Source organism: Manis javanica, chromosome 4, assembly GCF_040802235.1.
Source record: "Manis javanica isolate MJ-LG chromosome 4, MJ_LKY, whole genome shotgun sequence".
Lineage (NCBI taxonomy): Eukaryota > Metazoa > Chordata > Mammalia > Pholidota > Manidae > Manis > Manis javanica.
The window spans coordinates 114,667,175-114,680,532 of record NC_133159.1 but is presented as its reverse complement, the minus strand read 5'-3'; positions in this window follow the sequence as shown (position 1 = coordinate 114,680,532).

The following is a 13,358-nucleotide window of genomic DNA, read 5'->3' as shown; positions in this document are numbered from 1 at the left end:
CAGCTGTAAGCCTAGTGACTTTTATTTTATGTAGAAGTGAAAAGCAGGTCCCTAGTACCACATTCACCTTAAGCCTGTGTTTGCGTTTCCTCTTAATAATGACGCAGTGTAGGCAGCATTTCCTATGTGGATTTCTTGCCAAACAATACTGTATCTGATTTTAGACACAAGCGAACATCAGACAAATCTAGAAAGTGGCCCATTTTATAAGACAAGTGACCTGGGCCCTTCAAAAGTGTCAGTGATGGGGAGTGGGGAGCAAAGGAGACTACTCTAGATTAAAAGATGTTAAATATAATGTGTGGACCTTGCCTGGATTGTGGCTGAAAAATTTAAAAGCAGCTATAAAAAAACATTATTGGGACAACTGGGAAAAATCTGACTTTGGATAGGATATTAGATATTATGGAGCTATTGCTAGTTTTCTTGGGTGATAAGAGAATGTCTTTATTCTTAGCAGATGTGCAGGATGGTATTTTGGGGTTGCCTTAGTCTGCACAGGCTGCCATAACAAAATACCATACTCTGGGGGGTTAAATAACAGAATTCAATTTCTCACGATTAAGGAGGCCAGAAGATCAGGGTGCCAGTATGGCTGGGTTCTGCTGAGAGTCCTCTCCACGGCTTGCAGACAGTGGTCTCACTGTGTCCTTACATGGTCTGCCCTTGGTATGTGCACAAAAGGAGAGGGACAGACAGCGGGAGCTCTCTGGTGTCTCTTGTAAGGATACTGAGCCCATTATGAGCACCCCACCCCCATGACCTTATCTCACCCTAATAACCTTCCAAAGATGCATCTCTGAGTATCATTACATGGGAAGTTAGGGCTTCAACATGTGAATTTTCAGGGGACACAAATGTTCATCCCATAACAGGGGTGAAAGATTATGATGTCTGTATCTCACTTCCAAGTTGTTGGGAATATGTATACATTTATAGGAAGTGTGCCAAAGTAATGTGGCAATGTTAACAGTTGTTGAACCCAGGGAAGGATATGTGGGTGTGTATTGAATCATTCAACTTTTCTGTATGTTTTTTAAAAAGTTCGGTATGGGGATCTGGTCCTTGGAAACTACACTGTGTACAAATCTGAGGTTTTTAACTGTGTGAGTTTGGTTAAATTCTTAATCTTGCTAAGCCTGTTTCTACAACCTAAAAATGAGAATAGCCATGGTTGCAGTGAAAATGAAAGAATAGACAGAGAGCACATAGTTTGCTTGCTTCTAAGTTCTTCTTGAAGGCCGGACCCATTGAAAGTCATTTCTCCTCCGTGGGTCTCACATTCTCCTCAGACTTAACCCGCATTTATTGAAACCCTATTCTGCACAGACTCTGGGTTTGGTAGGGGCTTTTGTAAGCTTTGACCTTGCTGTTCTCATTCACCTCTTACAAAGTGACATTATAAGCCATGTAAAGGGTCTGGCCCAGTGGCTCAAGCTATTCAATGGTAGGGTTGATTTCAATTTTTATTGACTGGCTTATTTCACTTTATGTGCCAGAATTTCCTTCCTTATTAAGGCTGAATAATACTTTATTAAATGTATATACCACATTTTGCTTATCCATTCATCTGTCAATGGACATGTGTTGATTACCTCTCTTGGCTACTGTGAATAATGCTGCTATGAACCTGGGTGTACAAATATTTCTTTGAGACCCTACTTTTCATACAGAAATGGAATTGCTGGATCACATGATAGCAGATTTCAAAAGCTTTCAATTCCAAGCCCAGTGACCCCAAGGTAACATGGTAGACTGTGAATAGGAGTACCTATGCCTAAAGTTCTGGAAGGTCTAACAAAGATGATATGAAACCCCTTGGGGATATGGAGGCCTGTAAGAGGCCTGGCCCAGGAGTGGGCCTCTAACTCCTCTCTGCCTCCCCGTTCACATTACATGGCTCCCTGGGTCTCATTTACCACCACATTTATGACCGCACAGGCGTGGTCACTTCCAGTTTCCTTTTGGGGAAACAGAAGTGTTTTGAAATGTGACTCACCTTCCAAGAGTCCTGGCAACTCTGCTGCTGGGTCCGCTTTAGCTTCTTCATAAATAACACAGGAATACTGCCTACTTCAAGGGTCAAGGCAGATAACCCGCATATCAAGCATTCTCTAGGCAATCAGCCTTTCCTACTTGTAAGGTCTAGGTCCTCCAAACTCAAATCTTGGAACCCAAGTATGAACTTTGCTTGTTCATTATGCCCAAGGAATCTCTGAGATAAAAGCTTACAAAATGTTTTAGAGGCTGCCACTGGAACTGTAAAAATAATCAATTTGTGCATCAAAAGATACTATCACAATAGAGTGAAAAGGCAGCCTGAGGAATGTGATATATGATTTGCAAATCATATATGATAAAGGGTTAACATCCAGAATATAAAAAGAGGTCCTACAAGTCAGTCACTACAGGACAGCCCAATTTAAAAAATGCATGAAGGTACCCGGCAAAATTATCATTTAAATTTGAAGGAGGGATTAAACAATTTTCAGATAAGCAAAAGATGAGAGAATTTACCTCCCACAAACCACCTCTACAGTGTATTTTGGAGGGACTGCTATAGATGGAGGTATTCCTAAGGCTAAATAGCTGTCACCAGAGGAAATAAAACCACAGCAAAGAAAGTAGAACAATTAATTACTAAGCAGATGCAAAATCAAATCAACCCCAAAGTCAACCAAGGGACAGACAATGAGTACAGAATATGATACGTAATATATAAAGAATGGAGGAGGAAGAAAAAGGAGGAAAAAAAAAAGAACCTTTAGTTTGTGTTTATAATAGCATACTAAGTGAGTTAAATTAGACTGTTAGATAGTAAGGGAATTACCCTTGAACCTTTGGTAACCATGAATCTAAAGCCTGCAATGGCAATAAGTACATACTTATTGATAGTCACCCTAAATGTAAATGGTCTGAATGAATCAATCAAAAGACATAGAGTCAGTGAATGGATAAAATAACAAGACCCATCTATATGCTGCCTACAAGAGACTCACTTGAAACCCAAAAACATACACAGACTGAAAGTAAAGGGATGGAAAAAGATACTTAATGCAACTAATAGGTAGAAAAAAACAGGAGTTGCAGTACTTGTATCAGACAAAGTAGACTTCAAAACAAAGAAAGTAACACGAGACAAAGAAGGACATTACATAATGATACAGGGGTCAGTCCAACAAGAGGATATAAATGTCATTCAGCCATAAGAAGAAAACAAATCCTACCATTTGCAACAACATGGATGGAGCTAGAGGGTATTATGCTCAGTAAAATAAGCCAGGCAGAGAAAGACAAGTACCAAGTGATTTCACTCATCTGTGGAGCATAAGAACAAAGCAAAAACTGAAGGAACAAAACAGCAGCAGACTCACAGAATCCAAGAATGGACCAAGAGTTGCCAACGGGAAAGGGACTGGGGGTGGGTGTGAAAAGGAAGGGAGAAGGGGAATAAGGGGCATTACAATTCACACACATAATATAGTGGGGGAGCACGGGGAAGGCAGGATAGCTCAGAGAAGACAAGTAGTGATTCTATAGCATCTTACTATGTTGATGGATAGTGATTGTAATGGGGTATGTGGGGGGGGATAAAGGGGAGGAGTCTAGTAACTACAATGTTGCTCCTGTACTTGTATATTAATGATAACAAAATAAAAAAATATCTATGTACTCAACACAGGACCACCTGCATATGTGAAACAAATAATAACAGAATTAAAGGGGGAAATAGAATGCAATGCATTCATTTTAGGAGACTCGAACACACCACTCACTCCAAAGGACAGATCAACCAGACAGAAAATAAGTAAAGAGACAGGGGCACTGAACAACATACTAGAACAGATGGACCTAATGGACATCTACAGAACACTCCATCCAAAAGCTACAGGATACACATTCTTCTCAAGTGCACATGGAACATTTTCAAGAATGGATCATATACTAGGCCACAAAAAGAGCCTCAGTAAATTAAAAAACATTGAAATTGTAGCCACCAGCTTCTCAGATTGCAAAGGTATGAAACTAGAAATAAATTACACAAAGAAAATGAAAAAGCCCACAAACACATGGAGGCTTAATAACATGCTCCTAAATAATCAATGGATCAATGACCAAATAAAAACAGCAATATATGGAGACAAATGGCAACAATAACTCAACACTGCAATATCTGTGGGACGCAGCAATGGCTGTGCTAAGAGGCAAGTATATTGCAGTACAGGCCTACCACAGGAAAGAAGAACAATCCCAAATGAACAGTCTAAACTCACAATTAACAAAACTAGAAAAAGAAGAATAAATGAGGTCCAAAGTCAGTAGAAGGAGGGACATAATAAAGATTAGAGCAGAAGTAAATAAAATTGAGAAGAATAAAACAATAGAAAGAATCAATGAAAGCAAGAGCTGGTTCTTTGAGAAAATTAACAAAACAGACAAACACCTAGTCAGACTTAACAAGAAAAAATGAGAGTCTATACACATAAACAGAATCAGAAATGAGAAAGGAAAAATCATTATGGACACCACAGAAATACAAAGAATTATGAGAGAATACTATGAAGGATTAAATACTAACAAACTGTATAACCTAGAGGAAATGGACAACGTTCTAGAAAAATACAACCTTCTAAGGCTGACCCAGAAAAAAACAGAAAATCTGAACAGACCAATTACCAGCAAAGAAATTGAATTGGTTATAAATAAAAATTTTAATCAAACATTTAGTGAAGACCTAATACCCATTCTCCTTAAAGTTTTCCAAAAAGTAGAAGAGGAGGGAATATTTCCAAACTCATTTTATGAGACCAGCATCACTCTAATAGCAAAACCAGGCAAAGACACCACAAAAAAAGAAAATTACAGACCAGTAATCCCTGATGAACATAGATGCAAAAATACTCAACGAAATATTAGCAAACCGAATTCAAAAATACATCAAAAAGATCATCCATCATGATCAAGTAGGATTTATTCCAGGGATGCAAGAATAGTACAACATTCAAAAATCCATCACATCATCCACCTCATCGACAAAAAGGACAAAACCACACAATCTCCATAGATGCTGAAAAAGCATTCAACAAAATTCAACATCCATTCATGATAAAAACTCTCAACAAAATGGGTATAGAGGGCAAGTACCTCAACATAATAAAGGCCATATATGACAAACCCACAGCCAACATTATACTTAACAGCAAGAAGCTGAAAGCTTTTCCTTTAAGATCAGGAACAAGACAAGGATGCCCACTCTCCCCACTTTTATTCAACATAGTTCTGGAGGTCCTCGCCATGGCAATCAGACAACACAAATAAATAAAAGGCATCCAGACTGGCAAGGAAAAAGTTAAACTGTCCCTGTTTGCAGATGACATGATATTGTACATAAAAACCCTAAAGAATCCACTCCCAAACTACTAGATCTACTATCTGAACTCAGCAAAGTTGCAGGATACAAAATTAATACACAGAAATCTGTTGTATTCGTATACAATAATGATGAGCTAGCAGAAAGAGAAATCAGAAAAACAATTCCATTCACAATTGCATCAAAAAAAATAAAATACCTAGGAATAAATCTAACCAAGGAAGTGAAAGGCCTATACCTGAAAACTACAAGACACTCTTAAGAGAAATTAAAGAGGACACTCATAAATGAAAATTCAACCCAAGCCCTTGGGTAGGAAAAATTAATATTGTCAAAATGGCCATCCTACCTAAAGCAATCTACAGATTCAAGGCAATCCTTATCAAAATACTGACAGCATTCTTCAACAAACTGGAACAAATAGTTCTAAAATTCATATGGAACCACAAAAGACCCCGAATAGCCAAAGCAATCCTGAGAAGGAAGAATACAGCAGGGGGGAATCTCAATTCCCAACTTCAAGCTCTACTACAAAGCCACAGTAATCAAGACAATTTGGTCTTGTTACAAGAACAGACCCACAGACCAGTGGAACAGAATAGAGAGTCCAGATATTAACCCAAGCATGTATGGCCAATTAATATACAATAAAGGAGCCATGGGTATACAATGGGGAAATGAGAGCCTCTTCAACAGCTGGTGTTGGCAAAACTGGACAGCTACATGTAAGAGAATGAAACTTGATCATTGTCTAACCCCATACACAAAAGTAAATTTGAAATGGATCAAAGACCTGAATGTAAGTCATGAAACCATAAAACTCTTAGAAGAAAACATAGGCAAAACTCTCTTGAATATAAACATGAACAACTTCTTCATGAACTTATTTCCCCAGGCAAGGGAAACAAAAGCAAAGATGAACAAGTGGGACTATATCAAACTAAAAAGCTTCTGTACAGCAAAGGATACCATCAGTAGAACAAAAAGGCATCCTACAGTATGGGAGAATAGATTCATAAATGACATACCTGATAAGGGGTTGACATCCAAAATATATGAAGAGCTCATTGCACCTCAACAAACAAAAAGCAAATAACCCAATTAAAAAATGGTCAGAGGCTAGCTTGGATTAACACTTAGTCTACAGGCACACACCTGATCATCTTCATTTGCTCTCTTACAACACTAAACTATGTTTTCTACCTTTATCTTGCATCTACCTACCACTTCAGCATTTTATTAAAAATAATAATAATAAAGAGAGAAATGTGGTACCCACATATAAATCAAGTATAAAAATCAAACGAATATTCATATTTGAACTGATTGTTTATAGTTCATAATGCATGATCAAAACCGAAAGTTTCTGTGAGGACTGCCCTTGTACTGTTCACCATGTAACTTATTCACTATGTAAGAATTTGTTCTCCATGTAAGAACTTGTTTGTTATGCTTCAGAAGATTGGAGACTGATGAAAATTAGGCTTGGGGTGGATTAAGGATTGTGCATTGAGCATTGACTCCCCTATACAGAATTTTATTGTTGTTAACAACCATTTGATCAATAAATATGAGAGATGCTCTCTCAAAAAACAAACAAACAAACAAACAAAAAAGTACAGACTTCCAATTGTAAAATAAATAAGTAACCGGGATGTAATGTATAGCATAAGGAATATAGTCAAAATATTATAACAACTTTGTATGGTGATAGCTGGTAGGTAGAATTAACATGTATATAAATGTTGAATCACTGTGTTGTACACCTCAAACTAATGTAATACTGTGTGTTAACTACCCTTCAATAAAAAAAAAAAAAAATGGTCAGAGGATCTGAACAGACACTTCTCCAAAGAAGAAATTCAGATGGCCAACAGACACATGAAAAGATGCTCCACATTGCTAATCATCAGAGAAATGCAAATTAAAACTACATTGAGATATCACCTCACACCAGTAAGGTTGGCCACTATGCAAAAGAAAAACAACACCAAATGTTGGCGAGGACGTGGAGAAAGGGAAACCCTCCTACACTGCTGGTAGGAATGTAAATTAGTTCAACCATTGTGGAAAGCAGTATGGAGGTTCCTCAAAATGCTTAAAATAGAAATACCATTTGACCCAGGAATTCCACTCCTAAGAATTTACTCTAAGAATGCAGGAGCCCAGTTTCAAAAAGACATATGCACCCTTATGTTTATCACAGCACTATTTACAATAGCCAAGAAATGGAAGCAACCTAAGTGTCCATCAGTAGGTGAATGGATAAAGAAGATGTGGTACATATACACAATGGAATATTATTCAGCTATAAGAAGAAAACAAATCCTACCATTTGCAACAACATGGATGGAGCTAGAGGGGATTATCCTCAGTGAAATAAGCCAGGCAGAGAAAGACAAGTATCAAATGATTTCACTCATCTGTGGAGTATAAGAACAAAGAAAATAACTGAAGGAACAAAGAGCAGCAGACTCACAGAATCCAAGAATGGGCTAACAGTTACCAAAGGGAAAGGGACTGGGGAGGAAGGGTGGGAAGGGAGGGATAAGGGGGAAAAAGGGGCATTACGATTAGCACACATACTGTAGCGGGGGGGGCACAGGGAAGGCAGTATAGCACAGAGAAGACAAGTAGTGATGCTATAGCATCTTACTATGCTGATGGACAGTGACCGTAATGGGGTATGTGTTGGTGACTTGATAATGGGGGTAGTCTAGTAATCATAATGTTGCTCATGTAATTGTACACTAATGATACCAAAATAGAAAAAAAAATGCATGAAGGACTTGAACAGACACTTCTCCAAAGAGGACATACAGATGGGCAATAAGCACATGAAAAGATTCTTCACATCACTAATCATTAAGGAAATGCAAATCAAAACAACAATGAGATATCACCTCACACCTGTTAGGGGCTATTATCTGTATATAATTAGAAGGTATTATAAAAAAAAATAACAAGTATTGGCAATGATGTGGATAAAATGGAACCCTTGTGCAGTGCTGGTGGGATTGTAAATGCTGCAGCTGTTATGGGAAATAGCATAGTGATTCTTCAAAAAACTAAAAATAAAATTACCATGTGATCCAGCAATTCCATTTCTGGATAGATACCCAAAAGAACTGAAAAGTAGGGTCTCAAAGAAATATTTGCACACCCAGGTTCATAGCAGCATTATTCACGTAGCCAAGAGGGATTATCAACACATGTCCATTGACAAGACGAATGGATAAGCAAAATGTGGTATATACATTCAATGAAGTATTATTCAGCCTTAAAAAGGGAGGAAATTCTGGCACTTTTAGTGAAATAAGCCAGTCACGAAAGGACAAATAGTGTACTTTGCCACTTATGTGGGTACCTAGAATTGTCAAATTCATAGAAAGTAGATTAGAGGTTACACAGCTGGGGGAAGGGAGGAGGAAGAGGAGTTGGGGTTTAATGAGGACAGAGTTGCTCTTTGGAGGGAGAAAAAGTTCTGGAGATGGATGGTGGTCATGGTTACACAACACTGTGAATGTACTTAATGCCACTGAACTACACACTTAAAATGGTTAAAATTGTGAATTTTATGTTATGTATATTTAACTACAAAAAACTCATTACATATGATAGTGTAAAACAATTTCTCCCAAACCCCAAAATCTTTTGACCGCTTCCTTTCACAGTAAATGACTTCCTAATTATTTGCTTTCCTTCTGTAGCACAAAGCCCTGCATGTCGCCTCTTCTCTTCCCTTTTCTCCTAAACCCCCTCTGATCCCGATTTGCTTCTACATGCCAAGGAAGCTATTAGGAAGGAAGGAACTTGGCTCAGTGTCACAGCAAAGTCAAATATAGTAAGGCAAGAAACCAAATCAAGAAAGCAAAATACGTACACTCTACGTAGAGTAACAGAGTAGGCCTGCCTAATATAAGACAGGCCCAGATGCTCATTCTGAGGCTTCTTTTTTTTGTGGTTTTGGCAGGGCAGAGAGGTCCTTGATTGACAGCTGTCAGCTCTCTAGGCTGGTTCTGATGGGTGAAATGAGGACAGGGGCTATGCTGTGCCTGTGATTCCGATGTTTCTTATCTGGGGAGGAGACCCTGGACATTTCCTGAGTCACTCTTGGACCCTGTGGCTTCATCTGATTAACTCTCTGAGTCATTTCTGGTTCTCTGGCTCTACCTGATCAACTCCCCAAGTCTTCTTTGCGGGGTCCTCTCTCCTTTCCATCCCGCTCATTTCTGTCTTTCTGCCAAACAAAGCCATACTCATTGGGGTCATAAGGGCCCTACACAGGGCAGCTCCACAGGGTCAGCTCTGAGTGTCATCAACACGGTTGGTTCCTCCTTCTGAAGAAGGAGCTCATGGGGCTTCAACAACACCCTCACTGGCTCACCTCTGCCCTTTCTCTATTCTTGATGCTCTGAGATTTGTGGCCTTGCTGACTGGGGAACACTGCCCCTCCCAGGGCCGGACAATTCTCCAATAGAGCAAGGCTTTCCGCTTCCCAGTATGCCTTTCAAATACAAACCACCAATACAAAACCACACCTCCAGCCACCTCCTTATCAAAGTCTCACACACTGAGTCAACACACCCATGCCCTGATCCACTCAGGGCCAGCTACTGAACAGCTAAGGACCCCTTCATGCCTGAGGCCCCCTGGAACTTATTCCAACCAGCCAATCCTAAACTCTTGCCCCTTCTCCCTCCTGCCCCAAACCCAGTGCCCCCTGTGTGGCCTGGCATGCCCCCTCCTCTTGGGAAATGGAAGTAACAAAAATCTTCTTCCAGTGGCATTGGCCTGTCAGTGTCTTTGCTCAGTCACATCCATAAATTAAAATTCCACAGAGAACAAATGAGATACAACTGCCAACAGCACAGGGGCCACTGCATCCCTCCAAACCTGGGAATCTCCTGCTGTTAGGCTTCCTATCCAATTCATCCAGAAATGCTTTTGGCTCTGCCTTCAAATGCCTGCAGACGAGGACCTTGCCTCGCTTCTCTGCTGTGGCTACGTGGCAGCTCCTTTGGTTTGCAGTGGCCACCTCATGGGTCTCCCTGCTCACACGCCTTCCCCTTTCAGTGAAGTGAAGCAAGAGCCTTTAAAACCTCAGTTGGATCATGCCCCTCCTCTGTGCACATCAGTCACTCATCTCCCTGGGTAAAAGCCAAGTCCTTATGACAAATACCAACAAGGTGCCACAGGGTCTCTCTTACATGCCCACTCCCATTGTTGTTAACCTCTGTCCTCATCTCCTCCTACTCACCTCTTTGTGCTCCTCTAGCACAACTGGTTTTCTCCCTCAAGACCTTTGCATGGGCTGTCCCCTCAGCCTGGAATGCTCATCCCCACACACCTGCCTGGCTCACCCTCCCACCTCCAGGTCTTTGCTCAGGTACCACCTGCTCAACAGGCCCAGCCTGCCTGCCCCTTTAACAGTGCCACCTGCACCTTGCCCCAGTCTTACTGTTCCCAATCCCCCTGGCTCTGGTTTTTCTTTACCTGTAAGGTTTAGCACTTAGCATCACATCTAACATTGCATGAATTCTTTATTAAGTCTATTGTTATGTATCTGCCACTAAGAACATAGGCCCTTCTTGGGACTGTTGTGCAGAGCTGTCTCCCAAACACACTTAGCGCATACTAAGTGCTCCTGAGTCTTTGCTGAGTAAATGAAAGCTCTGGTGAAGGTAAGCATTGACATGTGCAAGAATACCGTCCTCCCTTCTTTTTTTTTTTTTATTTTGGTATCATTAATCTACAATTACATGAGCAACATTATGTTTACTAGACTTCCCCCATCATCAAGTCCCCCTCACGATACCCCATTACAGTCACTGTCCATCAGCATAGTAAGATGCTATAGAATCACAACTTGTCTTCTCTGTGTTGTTCAGCCCTCCCCAGGCCCCCATACCCTGCCCACCATACATTATGTCTGCTAATCGTAGTGCCCTTCTTTTTCTCCTTATCCCTCCTTTCCCACCCATCCTCCCGAGTCCCTTTCCCTTTGGTAACTGTTAGTCCATTCTTGGGTTCTGTGAGTCTACTGCTGTTCTGTTCCTTCAGGTTTTCTCTTCATTCTTATACTCCACAGATGAGTGAAACCATTTGATACTTGTCTTTCTCCACCTGGCTTATTTCACTGAGCATAATCCCCTCTAGCTCCATCCATGTTGTTGCAAATGGTAGGATTTGTTTTCTTCTTATAGCTGAATAATATTCCATTGTGTATATGAACCACATCTTCTTTATCCATCCATCTACTGATGGACACTTAGGTTGTTTCCATTTCTTGGCTATTGTAAATAGTGCTGTGACAAACATAGGGGTGCCTATGTCTTTTTCAAACTGGGCTGCTGCATTCTTAGGGTAAATTCCTAGGAGTGGAATTCCTGGGTCAAATGGTATGTCTATTTTGAGTTTTTTGAGGAACCTCCATACTGCTTTCCACAATGGTTGAACTAATTTACATTCCCACCAGCAGTGTAGGAGGGTTCCCCTTTCTCCACATCCTCGCCAACATTTGGTGTTGTTTGTCTTTTGGATGGTGGTCTTCCTCACTGGTATGAGGTGATATCTCATTGTGGTCTTAATTTGCATTTCTCTGATGATTAGCAATGTGGAGCATCTTTTCATGTGTCTGTTGGCCATCTGAATTTCTTCTTTGGAGAAGTGTCTGTTCAGATCCTCTGACCATATTTTAATTGGGTTATTTGCTTTTTGTTTGTTGAGGTACATGAGCTCTTTATATATTTTGGATGTCAATCCTTTATCGCATATGTCATTTATGAATATATTCTCCCATACTGTAGGATATCTTTTTGTTCTATTGATGATGTCCTTTGCTGTACAGAAGCTTTTCAGCTTGATATAGTCCCACTTGTTCATCTTTGCTTTTGTTTCTCTTGCCTGGGGGGATATTGTCATGAAGAAGTTGCTCATGTTTATATTCAAGAGAGTTTTGCCTATGTTTTTTTCTAAGAGTTTTATGGTTTTATGACTTACATTCAAGTCTTTGATCCATTTTGAATTTACTTTAGTGTATGGGGTTAGACAATGATCGTTTCATTCTCTTACATGTAGCTGTCCAGTTTTGCCAACACCAGCTGTTGAAGAGGCTGTCATCTCCCCATTGTATGTCCATGGCTCCTTTATTGTATATTAATTGACCATATATGGTTGGGTTAATATCTGGACTCTCTATTCTCTTCCACTGGTCTGTGGGTCTGTTCTTGTGCCAGTACCAAATTGTCTTGATTACTGTGGTGGCGTAGTAGAGCTTGAAGTTGGGCAGTGAGGTCCCCACTGCTGTATTCTTCCTTCTCAGGATTGCTTTGGCTATTCGGGGTCTTTTGTAGTTCCATATGAATTTTAGAACTATTTGTTCCAGTTCATTGAAGAATGCTGTAGGTATTTTGATAGGGATTGCCTTGAATCTGTAGATTGCTTTAGGCAGAATGGTCATTTTGACAATATTAATTCTTCCTAGCCAAGAGCATGGGATGAGTTTCCATTTGTCAGTGTCTCTTCTTTTTATTCTCAAGGGCTTGATGTTCTAAATGGGGTGAAAGCTTTTGCTGGCTCTGCTGCACAACAGCTAAGGGACCAGGCTGGCCTTTGCTAGTCTGACAGCATGCTGCTGAAAACCTGCGTTGCCTCCACCCATGGGAGCCACATTCAATGAACCAACATCACATGCCTGAAAGCTTTCTCCCTTTTTTGTGGGGGAGGCTTGCTTGTCACCCAAACTCCCCTGCACATTGGAATCACCAAGAACTTCACAGCACTCAGCAGATTGTGGTAGAAATGGTCTTCGGGACTGCCTGACATAAGGTCTCCAAGTAAACTTCCACGTGATTCTAATGTGCAGCCAAGTTTGAGAAGCACAGCTCCAAGTCGAAGCTGATTAAAGGTGTGGAGGGAGGGGCCATTACCTGAGCAGTTATGGAGAGGGATGGTAACTAATGTGGGGATGGTGAGGCAGGCTGAA